Here is a 17597-nt window from a genome sequence, read left to right on the forward strand (position 1 = left end):
ATGAGTTATAAAAAAATTCACCCCCCTCACATTTGACATGAAGGGCAAAACTAGTTATATAGACCAAAACCATTTTTTGAACCAGGCTGTAAACATACTTTTTTCTGCTGTGAAGTTGGGCATTTTAACATGGGGAGTCAATGGGACTGACTCTCTTTTGCAGCCAGTCTCTAGCGGCCAGTCGATAAATTGCAGTTTAAGTCACTTCCGTGTTGGTTTCAATAGAGAGAGCGGGAGGTTGCCCCTTGGTCGGTATTCGCAATAATCTGACTATAAACATCTGAAAATTTGTAAATTCATTCTTTTGTCACTAGGTGGCGCTTTAGGAGCGCTGAAATATTACGGTTTCCATAGTAACGGCTGAACACAAAGCAACGCTGTTTTATCAGGCACGGAATGAAAATGCCAACAACGTTTCTGAGGACAGTCTGTTCCCTTCAGATATATTTATATAAAGACATCCGTGCTGCGTTTTGACTTTGAAACATGCAGTACATATATTTATTCAGTGACATCAATGCCTTTTGAAGTTTTATCCAGCCTTATCGCGATTCTCGTCTTTCTGTCCCCCAACTGTAAGACGTCTTAAAATTATAATTAAGCATTTTCTTTTTCTATTTAACATATTTAAAACTTTTTATGGCCTTAAATTTGATACAACTAACGTTAGATTGAGGAGTTTTTAAGAACCCGCAGGAGCCCTCTACTTTACGATAGACCGTCGGGCAGTCCGGTCAAAGATTTTGGAAGCCCGACTGGAAAACACAAAAGCCCGGGACGTGGGGCTGGGGATTTTGCGAGCCCCGAGATCTCGTTTTAAACATAATTCGTATTTGTCGTTTTCAAGCCATCGCGGACTGATGTGGCTACAATTGAAATCGTTACATTAAAATACTTAAAACAGTGTATTTCTATAACTTCAGCAGCGTGCAGATCCTCCTTTATGTCAGGACTGTGGCGAAGGCAGGGCGGACAATCGCCTAGCTCGCTCACATTACATGTAATCATATAAAATCATATCGTTTTTATGACATGTCGTTTTAACAAGACAAGATCTCCGTTTCCTATTGTGCTTTACCAGAAAGTGTCACAAATGAACAGAAACAAAAGTCAGAATTGCGAGATATAAAGTCGCAATTGCGAGAAAAATTGCGACTTTATATGTCAGAATTCTGACTTTATAACTCGCAATTGCGACTTTATATGTCAGAATTCTGACTTTATAACTCGCAATTGCGACTTTATATCTCAGAATTCTGACTTTATAACTCGCAATTCTGAGAAAAAAAGTCGCAATATTATTATTTTTTTTTATTCAGTGGCGGAAACGGGCTTCCATAGAGACGACTCTGTTCAATTGGGTTGCCATTTGGAACTCGCTGTGATTGGACTATCTTTTAATCCAAATGAAAAACAACGCTTAATGTTACAAAGTCCGTGTTGCTCTTATTGTTACATCAGTAATACCTACAGTTAACAACGAAGTGTTGCTATGTTGTGAGAACTTCCTAATTTACAGAGATCCTAACCCTAACCCTAAGCAGATCTTAAACTACAAATAACAGCGCCATTTTTTTCGTGTTCTATAGATAGAATGGAAGAGGTTTGTGGGTAATGTAGTTTAAAATGTTTAATATTAAAATAGTGGAAAATGCAATCTTTTTTGAACAAAGGTTTATCTAAACATGTTCATTGTGTAAATATCTATGACATATTTAAGAGGCAGGCTGAAATTTGTTTTTTTACTAAGATCACTTTTTAAAACACCTTTATACCACATTTCCATGTATGTTTATAAACTGTGTCCAACATTATGTAATTAACATAGCATAAGTAGTTGTCCTGCCAATTTTCTCTTTGACATAAAAATCAGACACTGATTTACAGCCATTTGAAATGTTCATTTTTTTGCTCTTCCATGGGACTCTACTGGGCCCCTGGAGATGGAAGGGCAGTAAAAACACACAAATCTATTCTCATCATGGACAACACACTGTGCTGAGTCACATTTTTTAGATTGTCTTTTCAACAATTTGCCAATATGTAAGTTGCAAGTCATAGTTATATTAGAATAGACATTTCCTATTTGAATTGCGCTCCATTTATTTCATTAGATCAGGAGCAAGAACACAGTGATGATAGGAAATTAAGACACCAGTTTAAACAACCAATACATATTGTGACACTTCTTTGTACTATCACACAATGTCAGTGTGTCATTCAGTAAGAAAAGGTACAGACAGTGTGGTTTATGCAAAAGCCATACAATTGATTCAATGCAAAGGATCATAATACAAAAGACATCATTTGTATCTTTGTCAAATATTCCTCATCTTTGTCCTTTGTCCATCTTTGCAAAACATCAGTAATGTGCATGCTCATCTTATTTATTATACAGTACAGGATTCATGTTGATCTTTCCCTGGTCCATCACCCTCAGCTGTGCATAAAGTGCCTGTAGCAATATAGTCCATGCAGTCTCTTCTAATGAATCTTTCAGCCTTCCCTTCATGTAATGAAGGTCATTAATATGACCAAATGTCACATCTTAATTAAAACACTCATGGTAATTATGTGTATTGTTAACTAAACTAAATGGTGTATTTACCAAACACCATTCCTAATAAAGAATATTTACCATACGTTATTATCCAATACTTTGTGCAATACATCACTAAGACAGATACAGTAACATATTAAGACAAATGACAGGGTTCCTACAGGTTTCTTCAAGTTAAATTCAAGTCTTTTTAAGACCTTTTTAAGACCATTTATATATAAAAAATAATACCTACTTCACTTCCTACCAGCAAAGAAAAACAAAATCCTTGAACTTGTGTTCATTTATTTTTCAAATGTGGAATGGGTAAAAGATAAGCCAAGCAGGTGCGAAAAATAAAAACATTTCACTAGGCCACAAGAAAGTTTGCCGAACAATGTTGTTTTTTAACATTAGCTAGCTACTTATTCCATCCTGGGAATATGGGGAACTGAGAGACCCCTGAACAATAAACATCGAAAATCAGAACTCAACAATAAATTACATTAAGAAACACAGTCAACTCCTTAGCTCTTCACTCAGGGCAGCAATCTCTTTATCAAGGACAGCCAGTTCCGTCAACTTCTCCTTATGGCCACTCCGCAGGAGAGAATGCCTTCATTCCAATTGTACCGAGAAGGGTCTGGCTGCAGACATGCACTCTCAGCGGCGCATGCACACTCAGACACATGCACTCTCAGCCGCGCATGCGCATTTAGACAAATGCACTAAGCCTCACGCACGCGCTCACGCATGCGATATTTACAGTAGGTCGAAGGCAGAAACACTTCAAAATGCTTTTTACAAACTAAAAGCATGAAATAAAATAACTTCCTATTAACACCGCCTGAAAATATACATGAAAAAGAAAACGTATTTTTTGGAGGTGGACTGGAAAATGCTGCTATTTAAGAGTGCTGTAAAGACTGGTGTTTCTGGTCATGGCTCGGATTTATATAAAATGCTAGTACAAACACTAATAATCAACACTCAATCTACTTCAGTAATGTCAGATTACTTTGCATATGTGCCTGTGTAAAAGATGTGCATATTGGCAAAAAACATCACTAAATAAAGCTTAACTTTTTTCTTATACACATGTTCCTTATTTATAATAATTATAAATTATATTAAAATTAAACTGAAACATTATACAGTGGTCAACGTTTGAAGTGGATCAAAAAAGTTAAATTTGTCCTGTAAGACAAGAATGGTTATTGTTTTGGATTAAGGACAACTTTGATTGAAGTGCTGACTACTGTATATATAAGCTTTAAAATGAATTATAAAGTCATTGACTAACACCATTTATAATCCTTCATTGCACAACGAGAATTTTATGTGTATATATAGTAATCAACATTTGAAGTGGATCAAAATCTTTTATCAAAGATGTCCTAAAACCAAAACAATACACATTTTTGTCTAGGACAACTTTGATGTACTTTTTTGATCCACTTTAAAAGTTGACTACTGTATATTTAACATTTTATAATGAATTATTAAATCATAGATTAAAAGTCAAAGTCTGTTGCTTTCACATTCAATGTTCAATGCTAAATATGCTTCCAAAACACACCAGGAAAATAATTCAACACAGCTGTTGGTGATTGTTTACTTTAGTAAACAACATGACATGGTATTGTGACGATATGTGGGTTATTTAAGTTGCTGTTGTCAAACAATTTTAATACATAGATAAAATAAATGAAAGATTACTTACTATAACTACTAATATATTATAAAATCATTACATAAAAAAATAAACAACTATGTTTTTAAATGTAGTGTTCGATAATAATATGCTCTAAAAATTATAATTATGCATGTCTTGCAAAAATTCAAAAACAAATATCAGTGGCTCTACAAGATCGTCCTTGATGAACCAGTCCAAGGCCTCAGCAGCTTCTTCATCCTCCATGCACAGTATACGAGGAAGCTGAATTGAGCCAAGATCATCCCCAGAGTTCTCCATGCATCACTGACTTGCAGTCTTAAGACACGCACCTAAGAAACAACAATGCAAAAGAGGATATATACAAATATGCTGAACAATAATGACTGCAATCCCTCTAACAACACCTACTTTTCAAATAGACTGAACCACCTGCTTTTCCGATGCAAACTCACGGGTGAAGAGACATTTCATCTACCTAGAATTTTGAGTTTGAATCTGTTACCTTTAGTACTACCTTTTAAGGTAACTGGCACTTTTCCTGAGGAGCTACAAAGTAACATGTACAAATTACATGAACGTATAGAAAAATACAGCACAAGTTTACCTAGTTTGTCAAGAAAACATGCTATTTTTAACCTTATGATTCTTCAAGTATGTGCTTTTACCTGAGAGATTTCTTCAAACCTCCTTTTATACAACCAAAATACAGGCTGCTGATCACCTCTCAGGAAGGCTTTGGACTCCTCAGCATAGTGGGCAAACAATTTCCATGTCTGGAAAATAGAGATTGAACATTAAATGTTACATAATTCCTCTCTCATGAAAGCTTTTAATTTTCAAAAGCCAAAAAACAAAACAAAAACAACAACAAAAAAAAAACAAAACAATTATTTAGCGTTCCAGTCCAAAATTCTCTATCAACATGACACACCACCATTTCCTCAGCTCTGCCATGTCCAGCTGCTCAAAACATAAAAGGTAATGGCCTTTGTAAGTTTCAGTTTCTCAGTGTTAGTGAATACAATAATAATACTTACAACTGTGTAGTCAAATGGGGCATTCAGTACATGTACAATGCAGACAATAATTGAAAGACAAGTATGTATTAAGAGCAAAAACACAAATTAACCACAAACATATTGTACATCCTACCATCAACATAAATACACCAAAGTCGTTTCCATATGGTTGTCCAGGAAAACACTTAAATATGATAAAAGGAGGAAATAAGCACAATTTCGTAAATAGATAAATTAGATTTAGATATACTATACATTATATTTAGAAAGATTACAGATTATATTTAGATGATAGATTATATTTAGATGGATTAGACAGACGATAGATAGATAGATAGATAGATAGATAGATTATTTTATAATTACTTTTATTATTTATAAAAAAAACCATCTTCAGATTAAATAATGTTGAGTAGCACCTCGTCTAAACAATTAGAGCAGGTCAAGCCCAGTAAAACACTAATTTTTTCACCGTCTAAACAAAACTGAATTGAGACAGTTCTTCACTAATTTACCGTATAAATTATAATAGGTACCCAATTACCACAGACGCGATATATGTGATAGATATCAGGATAGTTTTTTGATAACGTTCACCTTATAATTGAAAAAGCACTTTCACATCTCTTTATTCTTGTGCGAATGAAATAAATACACTTACAATAATCCCTAATCCATTTTAAAATACGTCCATTACGTCGAGGTGCCTGTGTGTGCCTGAAATATCAGATAAATGTAAAAATAATTTTAAGAACATTTACCTAAGAATTAAAAACAACAATTTTACTTTACTTAATCTTGTACAAATAAATATACTTACAATTCCTGTGCGGCCGTTGAATCCTGTGTATCACGTTGAGAGTGCATGTCTGATTATACATGCGCGGCTGGAGTGCAAGTGTCTAATTGCGCATGTGCGGCTGAGAGTGCATGTGTCTAATTGCGCATGCGCGGCTGAGAGTGCATGTGTCTAATTGCGCATGCGCGGCTGAGAGTGCATGACATGTGTCTGAGTGCGCATGCGCCGCTGAGAGTGCGCCGTCAGTCAACCTGTCCTGTGGAATGCTGAGATTTTCCTTGATTTTTCGCGCTTCTCCTTTGCTTGTTGCTTGAGGTCTGTGTTGTGTTGTGTTGTAGTCTATGGTTGTGATGCTGTAGCCCGTGATCTTCATTTACTGAAGGCATTAACGTTACGTGTTCGCAGTATTTTGTACTGTGACCCGGGGCTGCATTGCGTTCTCAATTATTGTTTCCGCCACTCTTTATTTATACAACGTCATTTAATCAAAATAATCGTGGTTGACAAATGAAACTTTTGAGGAAAATTACAACACGGAACAGTTACATACAGCACAATTTTTAAGACCCAGACATCAAAATTCAAGACTTTTTAAAGTCTTTTTAAGGTATTATTTCCAAATTAATAAATTCAATGCTTTTAAGGCTTTTTAAGACCCTGCGGGAACCCTGAAATGATATTCAAGAGAAATAAAAGTGTGTTATGTTAAAACCATGTTATTTTAACCAGATGAAGCCTCCCAAATGCATGCATGGTTAAATGTCTTCAGCATCATAGAATCACATTCAGTTTCCTGCTCATCATCAGAGCTCTCTTGGTTTTCTTCCTCTTGCTTATCCATATCCCTATCTTAATAATCCCCTTCCATGTCATGAACAATTTCGGTTGTTATTCATCACACTACAGTACAACTGACGGACAAAAGACATGTGACCAATTCAAATCATATCACTTTATTTTCACAATACCATGATCACAAGTGTACAGGCGGTGACATTTTTTTGTGCAAACTGCAGCATGACAGTAAAGACAACAAATGTTCAATATATAGGCAACACACACATATAAGGGACTCAATACAGGTAGAGAACAATATGGTAAATAGTATGCTATACAGAGATCATGAAATTAAAACAATAATCACAGTACGCATACCTTTGCAGCGCAGTGTGGAATGAATTAGTGCAAACAGAATGTCATGGTGCAGAATAATAGTGAGTTAGAGTCCAGACAGTGCATCTATTAGAGTGCTGTGCATATGAGCTTGATGTGCTGTGTATTGTTTCTGGTACAAGTTCAGTGCAGTCTAATTGCCAGTGGAAAAATGTGTCTGCTGGTGCAGGTTCTGCAATAACTTCTGCCTGATGGTAACGATGAGAGTAATCCATGGCTCTGGTGGCTGGAGTCTCTGATGGTCCTCTGTGCTTTCCTCACACACCAACTGATGTAAATATCCTGGAGGGACATAACATGTATTTAGGGTGTTGTAAATCAATAAACAATATATATTTTTATTTTTAATTGTTGCATTGGACTTACCATTGATTCTTGTTGGAGATATAGGCCAAAAGGATCCCTTCACAACTATTTTGCAGTTGTTCAGTTGAAACAACTGAGTAAACAGTGAAGTTTAATTTTATGGACCGTAACATCTGAGCTGTCACAGTAGAGTTGTTCAGGAATGCAGTGTTCATCGCAGTTAACTGGTGGTTTCAGGCTGCAATGCTGCATCTGGTGGCCATTGAATTGATATCGTCAACTGGCTTCATCCTCCTTCAAACAAACAGACAAAACAATAAGTCAACAATATTTCCAGAGAAATAGTGTTGATGAATAGGTGCAGGTGTCAGTACTCACCATATTTGGCCAATCCTGCCCAAATTCCAGATAATGGAATTGGAGATGATAGCACAGTTGATATGCCAATTCTAGGAGCTATAAAAAAAAAGAAGTGCATGTGAAAATGGTAACTGCTGTCTTTTGAGAGATTAACATCAATTGCTATACCCCATATAACCCTAACCCATGTAACTACATTGCTTGATGTATTGCATACATACATACATGCATACATACCAGTGGAAATGTGCAACTTTTCAGCTCTGTGTTTGGGCACAAGAAGACCATGTTCATTCCTCATTCATCAGGACTGGCTTGCTGGGACTGATTTTCTTTGCATTTTTTGGTCTTCAGCTTTAAAACAATACAATATTTATTGACCCAATTTTTAATTATTATTGTTGTTTAAACATATAAATTAAGCAGTTATAATTATATACTTCAAGCTCAAGTTCCCTGGCAACTCTAGCAGGCTCTTGAGTTCATCTGTATACATTTCTATTCAGAGTCTGAGAAAAGGCCATCTTGCAAACTCTAAGCTTCTATTTTTCAACAGAGCACAAAATAATGTGTTAAGTGAGGGAGTAAAGAAATAAGATGAAGAGAAATAGGCAGAATTGTGTAAGTTTAACAAAATGAGAAGGAAGCAGCATTAGAAAAAAAAAAAAAATTATTTAACAGCAAACTAAAATGAAATATAATTACCTGCTGATGGTTTTGTTGTAAGCAGTTTAAAGGCCTCTTCACACCAAGGATGAGTCCACACCACAGCTATTTGACATACCATAGTAAGCTAGTGGTTAGTGTGCTTATACTACAAATACCACAGTAAAACTACGGTTACAGTGGTAAAACCATAGTAAGCTAGTGGTTAGTGTGCTTATACTACAAATACCACAGTAAAACTACAGTTACAGTGGTAAAACCATAGTAAGCTTTGTGGTTAGTGTGCTTATACTACAAATACCACAGTAAAACTACAGTTACAGTAGTAAAACCATAGTAAGCTAGAGGTTAGTGTGCATATACTACAAATACCACAGTAAAACTACGGTTACAGTGGTAAAACCATAGTAAGCTAGTGGTTAGTGTGCATATACTACAAATACCACAGTAAAACTACAGTTACAGTGGTAAAACCATAGTAAGCTAGTGGTTAGTGTGCATATACTACAAATACCACAGTAAAACTACAGTTACAGTGGTAAAACCATAGTAAGCTAGAGGTTAGTGTGCATATACTACAAATACCACAGTAAAAGTACAGTTACAGTGGTAAAACCATAGTAAGCTAGAGGTTAGTGTGCATATCCTACAAATACCACAGTAAAACTACGGTTACAGTGGTAAAACCATAGTAAGCTAGTGGTTAGTGTGCTTATACTACAAATACCACAGTAAAACTACAGTTACAGTGGTAAAACCATAGTAAGCTTTGTGGTTACTGTGCTTATACTACAAATACCACAGTAAAACTACGGTTACAGTGGTAAAACCATAGTAAGCTAGTGGTTAGTGTGCTTATACTACAAATACCACAGTAAAACTACGGTTACAGTGGTAAAACCATAGTAAGCTAGTGGTTAGTGTGCTTGTACTACAAATACCACAGTAAAACTACAGTTACAGTGGTAAAACCATAGTAAGCTAGTGGTTAGTGTGCTTATACTACAAATACCACAGTAAGACTACAGTTACAGTGGTAAAACCATAGTGAGCTAGTGGTTAGTGTGCATATACTACAAATACCACAGTAAACTACGGTTACAGTGGTAAAACCATAGTAAGCTAGAGGTTAGTGTGCATATCCTACAAATACCACAGTAAAACTACAGTTGCAGTGGTAAAACCATAGTAAGCTAGTGGTTAGTGTGCTTATACTACAAATACCACAGTAAAACTACGGTTACAGTGGTAAAACCATAGTAAGCTAGTGGTTAGTGTGCTTATACTACAAATACCACAGTAAAACTACGGTTACAGTGGTAAAACCATAGTAAGCTAGTGGTTAGTGTGCTTATACTACAAATACCACAGTAAGACTACAGTTACAGTGGTAAAACCATAGTAAGCTAGTGGTTAGTGTGCTTATACTACAAATACCACAGTAAGACTACAGTTACAGTGGTAAAACCATAGTAAGCTAGTGGTTAGTGTGCTTATACTACAAATACCACAGTAAGACTACAGTTACAGTGGCAAAACCATAGTAAGCTAGTGGTTAGTGTGCTTATACTACAAATACCACAGTAAGACTACAGTTACAGTGGTAAAACCATAGTAAGCTAGTGGTTAGTGTGCATTTACATGACATTGTCGAGCAACAGTGAACGTTACTATGGTAAAAATATGGTATGTGCGGACTTTTTACATGATACGCGATACTAGGCTGGTTGATTTGTAGAGCTGATTTCAGCCACGTGAATATGATTAAAAACAGTTTTATTTATGTATCGATTTCAAACTGCATGAGCTAGAAGTTAGCTTCGGCTAATCTCAATCGTAGGCTAACTTAGCAGCCGCGCTAACTGTTCCACTAAGCTTCCGTTTTAACACATGACCCCATGCAAGTGATGCAGAAACAGTGAAATAATTAAAATAATGAAAAGATTGTTGCGGTCACTTGCCTGCTTGAAGGTGTACACCACGTATCAGGTGAACTGGTCGAACTGAGCCTCGCTGGTGACGTAATTGCCGTAGAAGATTCTGCGTGGTATTTGTACGCAACTGCTATCGCAAGCCGTTTTAGCATTTAAACCTTTGTTCAGACTATCCATAACTATATTTGCAGATATCTCTAATTGTATTTTGACGAGTGATAATTATAATTTGACTAGTCAGAATGACAATTAGAGATATCTGCAAATATAATTGCACTAGTAAGAAATCGGATTTAAGATATCTGTAAAAATATTTTGACTAGTCAAAACTCAATTTAAGATATCTGTAATGGTGTTATAGATATCATTAAAAGACGCGTCATATATCCGCAAAGGTAATTAGAGATATCTCTAATTCCGTTTCGACTAGTCCCAAATATATTTGAAGATATCTGCATTGTATTTACTCCTAGTCGAATCTCCTGTTGCGTGACGTGAAACTACATTTCCTCAGCACCGCCCACAGTCAGTGTTGCCAGATTGGGCGGGTTTCCGTCCAATTTGGCTTCTTTTGATCGGCTTGGACCGGAGAATAAGGCATTGGGCGGAAAGACAAAATTTGGGCTGCTTTAAAAAAAAAAAAGCCCAATCAGCCGCTTCCCAGATAGCACACATACGTTGGGCCGACGTCGTCCCGACTTACAAAATTCCATCGGCGCGATGTCGCTCCGAGATCGTTTGCTAATCGGCAAGACGTCGCCGCGATGTCGGCATTTAATCGCAAATGCTGTCCGGCCGACATTCGGCCGATGCAGCTTTAAATCCCCGCTGCTCTGCGTGGGCGCGGTTCACCGGCGTTTCTCTCATTCCTATTCTAACGTACCACCCGCGGCAGGAGCCGCTGGTTTATAATAAAACAATACACACGACACCACTCTCAATAACGGTTGCTTGTTTATTAACATTTTCAAGGTAGACATTAAACATACAAATACATTTATCAGATATATTTGTATCAAAAGTGACATACAAATGAGAATCATTCACTCTTTCAAAGATTAACCACAGCATTTGCAGTAAAACCATAGTAAAAACTAAATCAATATTTTTTCTACAATAACCGTTTAACAATGACTGTTGCATTAAAACCACAGTAAGTACAAAACTAACCATTACTACAGTATTTGCAGTAAAACCATAGCAACCACATTTATTATGATTTTAAAAAACTATGGTTACTACAGTCATGCTTACCACAGTTTTACTGTAGTATTACTACAATTCAACTATAGTAGAACCATGGCATCAAAACCTTATGAACTAAAAAAAAAAAAACTTGTTTACTATACTTATAGTTGCTACAGTTTTGCTACTGAAAAACCATGGTTAACTGCTCTATAATTATATACACATTTCATAATACTTATCATTTCAAAGTAGGTTTACAGAAAATCCATTTTTCCAAGGTTACAATGTAAAAAAAAAAAAAAAAAACTTTAATCAGCCAGAGGTGATTGAGACTTACTGGGAAAGATCTTTTAGCAACAAAGAAATGTCCATATGACAGCAGCTCAAAGATAAAGGTAATTATCTATTTTTATTGCCACATCAGAATCTAATCTATCTTCATGGCAAAAACCGATGTACAATATTACAACAAAATAAAAACCGAGCAAACAAGCAGTTAAAATGTTTTAAGTTATATGATACAAATTTTAAAATCTTTTCTAATAAAACCTTACTAAAGTATCTAGTGAAGTGTTCAGTTAAACACAATCCTTTAACATTATTAAAGGGTAAGTTCAACAATTTTTAATCCACTTTGTATGTTACAAAGTTGTTAATATATATAAAAGTTGTTTATTCTTTCTCAGAGATACCCTGTTTATTTGTCAGCAAAACTCTACTGCATGACGCAAAACACAGTATTTTGTCATTTTGTTGATGCAAAAAGTGTTTTTGTCAAAACTCATCATTTCATTATGAGTCATCCTGCAGAGTGTTGCTTACAGTATAAGTAAAAAGGGATTTATAGGTACACATAACTCATTTACAGATAATAGAAACACTGCAATAATACAAAGCGGGTTGAAAATTGATACCCTTAAAGGCAATATAAGGATAATATTTCACAGCTTTGTATGTCCATGTACAGCTGGCATCATCTGAAGACTTGAGTGTTGCTGTCTTCTGAAGTCTTCACAAGTAAGGCTGGATCTGATCTTGAACTGGCGTAACCTCTGGTAACCTTGGGATGGACATCCAGAGAAAGAAACAGGAAAGCAAAAGGAGAAAGATTAGTATAGCAGCTGTTCATATTATTTCAGACCAAAGATGATTTATTTAAATTACATATAACTGTAGTGCAATGTTATATAAATGCTTAGCTAAAAATGTGTATTTTAAATTAATTTAAACAAAAAGATTGTACCTGACCCATGGACATTATCAGAAAGACTGTTTTAAAGTTAAAGAATTAAATACAAAAATGTTGCAACTTATACTTTAGTGGATTTTGGTATATCCTCACTATTATCAATTTTTTATTATCAGAGTTTTGTAACCTCATTACAGGCCAAGTATTAATGCCTGTATTTGTGCTTATTGTGATCTGGTTTAATCACAATAATGATTTTTGTAGAAGCAAAGGTAAAAATATTATATGCCCTCAGTATTCAGGGAACAGACACAGTCTCTACAGAATGGACTACATATGCCACAGTATCATTTTAAGGGTTAGTTCACCCAAAAATGAGAATTCTGTCATTAATTCCTCACTCTCATGTCATTCTAAAACTGTTAGACCTTTGTTCATCTTCAAATCACAAATTAGGATGTTTTGGATGAAATATGAGAGCTTTCTGACCCTGCATAGACAGCAAGGGCCCTACCACGGTCAAGACACAGAAGGGTAGTAAAAGCGTTATTAAAATAGTCCATGTGACGTCAGCGATTCAACCTTCATTTTATGATGCTACAAGAATACAAATTTAGTTTCTTTTGTGCACAAAATTACTCTCATAGTTTCATAAAATTACAGTTAAACCACAGATGTCACATGGACAATTTTAACAATGTCATTACTACCCTTCTCTGTCTTGACTGTGGTGGTTACCCTCACTGTCTATGCAGGGTCAGAAAGCTCTTGGATTTTATCAAAAATATTTTAATTTGTGTTCAGAAGATGAACGGAGGTCTTACGGGTTTGGAACAACATGGGCATGAGTAATTAATGACAGAATTTTCATTTTTAGGTGAACTAGCCCTGTAAGTGGGAGGTACATTATAACTGTAATGTGCACTACCTTTCAAAAGTTTACGTCTTTGAAATAAGTCGCTTCTGCTCACCAAGGCTGCATTTATTTGATCAAAAATGAAGTAAAAACAATAATATTGTAAAATATTATTACAATTTAAAGGGATGGTTCGGAGTAGAATTGACTTCGTTGCTATGCACTCCGAAGCCCATCTAAATACCCCATCCGGAGTTTTTTTTTACCTTAGTCGAACATTTATGGAGATATTAGAGTTTTTCAAACTGCTTGTTACAGGAGTGAATGGTACATGTAATGTATCTCGTAAATTGCACCACTAAACGTGCAAGTAATCTTACCAAACTTGTACAGTAGTGTAAATAGGTTATGTACTCACAAAACGCTGCATCGGAACATTTGTAAGTCCACCATGAGTGTTTTAAAACCAAGTTTTACCCGAGAACTACTAGTCTCAGAAACTACAAGTCGACATCACTTCCCTGGTTTGAAAAAAGCTCATTAAAGTCCTCCTACTACATCTGTGTGCATGTCAACTTGTAGGAGGACTTTTACGTGCTTTTTTCAAACCAGGGAAGTGACGTCGACGTGTCGCCATTTGTAGTTTTTGAGACTAGTAGGGATCCGCTAAAACGTGTTTTTAAAACACTCATGGTGGACTTACAAATGTTCCGATGCAGCGTTTTGTGAGTACATAACCTATTTACACCACTGCACAAGTTTGGTAAGATTACTTGCACGTTTAGTGGTGCAATTTACGAGATACATCACATGTACCATTCACTCCTGTAACAAGCAATTCGAAAAACTCTAATATCTCCATAAATGTTTGACTAAGGTAAAAAAAAACTTCGGATGGGGTATTTACATGGGCTTCGGAGTGCATAGCAATGAAGTCAATTCTACTTCGAACCATCCCTTTAACAACAGATTTTTGTGAATATATTGTGAAATTAAATTTCTTTTTATCAAAGCTGCATTTTCAGCATCATTACTCCAGTCTTCAGTGTGACATGATCCTTCAGAAATCATTCTAATATGCTGATTTGCTGCTCAAAAAATATTTTTAATTTCTAATTATCAATGTCTTATCATTATCAATTATCAAAAGTTAAAGGAAACATTTATGTTTCAAACAAATGCTGTAAATTATAAAAGAAACTTTTTTTATTCATCAAAATATCCTCCTGCATTAAGTCAAACACATGATTAATGATTTCTGAATGATCATGTGACCCTAAAGACTGGAGTAAAGATACTGAAAATGTAGCTTTGCATCACATAAATAAATTACTTCTCTAACTATATTAAAATAGAAAACAATCATTTTAAATTGTATTAATTTCACAATATTACTGTTTAACTGTATTATTTATCAAATACACACAGTTGTGGTGGGCAGAAGATACTTTACCATACCAAAACTTACGAAACAGTAGTGTATGTTTGATATTTTACTTACTAGACAATGGTTTACAGCACTTTGGAGAAGAAGGTTCACTCTGAGTCTGCTGATGTGCCACAGGCCATCATCATGGAAGAATCTAGGAACAAAACATTTGTCACAGAGACCACAATATTTAGTATGCAGTTGGTGGTTTATTAGAAGGAAACAAGTTAAAGTACAGGTAAAATGCAAAAAAAAAAAAAAAAAAATACTATTAGATAACAGAATATGTTTTTAGTTTTAAGTAGAGTTACATTTAGCTGTGAAAAGCTTCATAAAATTACTATAATAATTAAATATTTAATTTTGTAAAAGACATTAACAGACACATGGTTATATAGGATAAATATATTGTGAAAAATGCTTAAAGTTATTTTTATGAGCTTCTTCGGTTCACCTGTATTTCCTGCTTCTGTCAGCAGCTCTCTTAAAACATTTTGAAACCTTGGAGCTTCCCTTCTGTTGTGGAGGCTTTATTTCTGTCCCCCTGAAAGAACATATTTTGTCAGTATGCGTTTACCGTACAAGATCAAGACGCATTTGAACTTGGCAGCCATTAAGGTTCAATAAATGAGACTACTTCCAATAACCCATAGACAAATTGTCAGCAAAAAAGCCAAAAGTTTCATAAACAAGACCTCAATCTCTAGAGTTAGCATACTTCATCTGTGAGATGCTAACAGACTTTTTCGAAGACATTAAACCATTTCTACAAAGTAAATATTCAATAGAAACGCGTCAATTACAAGTAAGGAACAGTTTTATGTATTAATTGTGTGATTTTAAGCACTAAACTTACCTAAAAGCAGTGACAACAGCAGCGAGAGACGGAGTTTTGTGTCAGGTGTCTTGCTGCAGCCCCGTTTCCATGGCAACCTCTCCAGTGTAAACTTAGACATTCAACAAATTAAAATACGTCAAAGTCACGCAGTATTTACAAAAGTAAACATCTAGAATTGAAACATTACATTATCAATCTAGTCTCATTCAATCATTATCCAACAGACTATTAGTTTAAAAAGGAACCACAACAATAGCTGGCTCACCGTAGAGACGGAGACTTTCTGGCAGCCTGTAACAGAGTGAAAAACACGACGAAAAACGTTAGTTAGGACAAAGTAGTGTAACACTACTGAAATAAAAACTAAAAACAAACTCTGAACTAAGCTTTTTGCTGCTCAGTGTCTAACGTTAGCTCGTCCCCTCAGAGAAACAGCTGGAAACACAGTAAAATAAAATCCATTAGCGTTAGCTAAACAAGTTAACCTTATTTGGAAACGAGCCAAAGTCTCAAGTAGGGCTCACGCAAAGTCTTTTACCTGTACTACAGTGCACCAAGCGCCTTACTAGTTATAAAGTGTCACAAAATTAACAAAATAATATATTTTTTCCAATTAAACTCAAGTGAAAACTTACCTGAAAGCCACGGATGTCGCCGGGGGAGTCGCCATCTCTCTGGTGGGTTGCTAAGAGACGAGTAACCGTACAAGTTCAAACAGAAAAACGCGGCATCGGCCTTCTGTCGTGAGCCGACTCAGAGCCGACCTTTGATGAGCTGGCAAAGTAGAGCACTGACCAAATTACACCCGCCTACGCCTGGCCGATCCTTTTTAGATCTTAGAGTTTACGAGGCCGACGTTCTGCTTACGGGCCGACATCGGCCCGACGTATGTGTGCTGTCTGGGTTTTTACTCCGCCTTTTATCATTAGTCATGTTATTTTAATATGTTCGAGCTCAAAGTATCACAGTAATATAATGTGTAGTGCAGTCCTCAACTCATTTTTGTTAGCGCAACCCTAACTGGTTTAGTTTAACAGAGACCTGTCAATCAATTCACGTCTTTGAGATGTGATGATTTGTGAGTAACGGAGTTTTGACGCTATAACGGGCAAGATTTTGTATATGCAGCTCATTTATTCATTTTAAGTAATTGCGATGGCAAAGTGGCCTAAATATAAGTTACACGATAAAAAGTCTAAGTGACTCAAATCTCACATCGTGGATTATACGTGGTGAGAGATGAATAGAAGACTTATAAATATAATTGTAACTGAAATAAGAAAACAATTTAATGAACAGTTAAAAAAAAAAAAAAAAAAAAAAAAAAAAAAAAAACTGAATATGGGAATGATGAGTCAGAAGATCCCTTACAAAAATGTCCTGTGGTAATCCTGTGGTAACACTGTAGTACAACATAAATTTACCACACAACAAATGAGCAGAGCTAAATATGACAGGATTACCACAGCAATTTCTGTTGTACAGTATCACAAGAATTTACCATTAGATGTTGTTTGTGGTTTTTCTGTTGTTTTTTATGTGGTAATACCAACACAATCTAATATGACAGGATTACCGAGAAGGTCCTCACTGCAGAACATGAAATCCACTGGGAGGAGTTGG

General features: G+C 35.6%; 2 long non-coding RNA genes across 2 annotated transcripts; both read right to left on the reverse strand.

The window, feature by feature from the left end:
• Positions 1 to 6972: 6972 nt before the first annotated feature.
• Positions 6973 to 9039, reverse strand: LOC141332397 (uncharacterized). The gene is made up of 5 exons (XR_012355301.1): positions 8580 to 9039; positions 8112 to 8228; positions 7893 to 7970; positions 7575 to 7808; positions 6973 to 7490 (listed from the first exon to the last, which is right to left on the reverse strand). It is a non-coding gene; the product is annotated as an uncharacterized lncRNA (long non-coding RNA).
• A 3003-nt stretch (positions 9040 to 12042) lies between these two features.
• LOC141330933 (uncharacterized) lies at positions 12043 to 16773 on the reverse strand. The gene is made up of 5 exons (XR_012355207.1): positions 16240 to 16773; positions 15993 to 16083; positions 15591 to 15680; positions 15209 to 15290; positions 12043 to 12722 (listed from the first exon to the last, which is right to left on the reverse strand). It is a non-coding gene; the product is annotated as an uncharacterized lncRNA (long non-coding RNA).
• Between the last annotated feature and the right edge of the window lie 824 nt (positions 16774 to 17597).

The sequence above is a fragment of the Garra rufa genome, chromosome 3, assembly GCF_049309525.1.
Source record: "Garra rufa chromosome 3, GarRuf1.0, whole genome shotgun sequence".
In the NCBI taxonomy this organism is placed as follows: domain Eukaryota; kingdom Metazoa; phylum Chordata; class Actinopteri; order Cypriniformes; family Cyprinidae; genus Garra; species Garra rufa.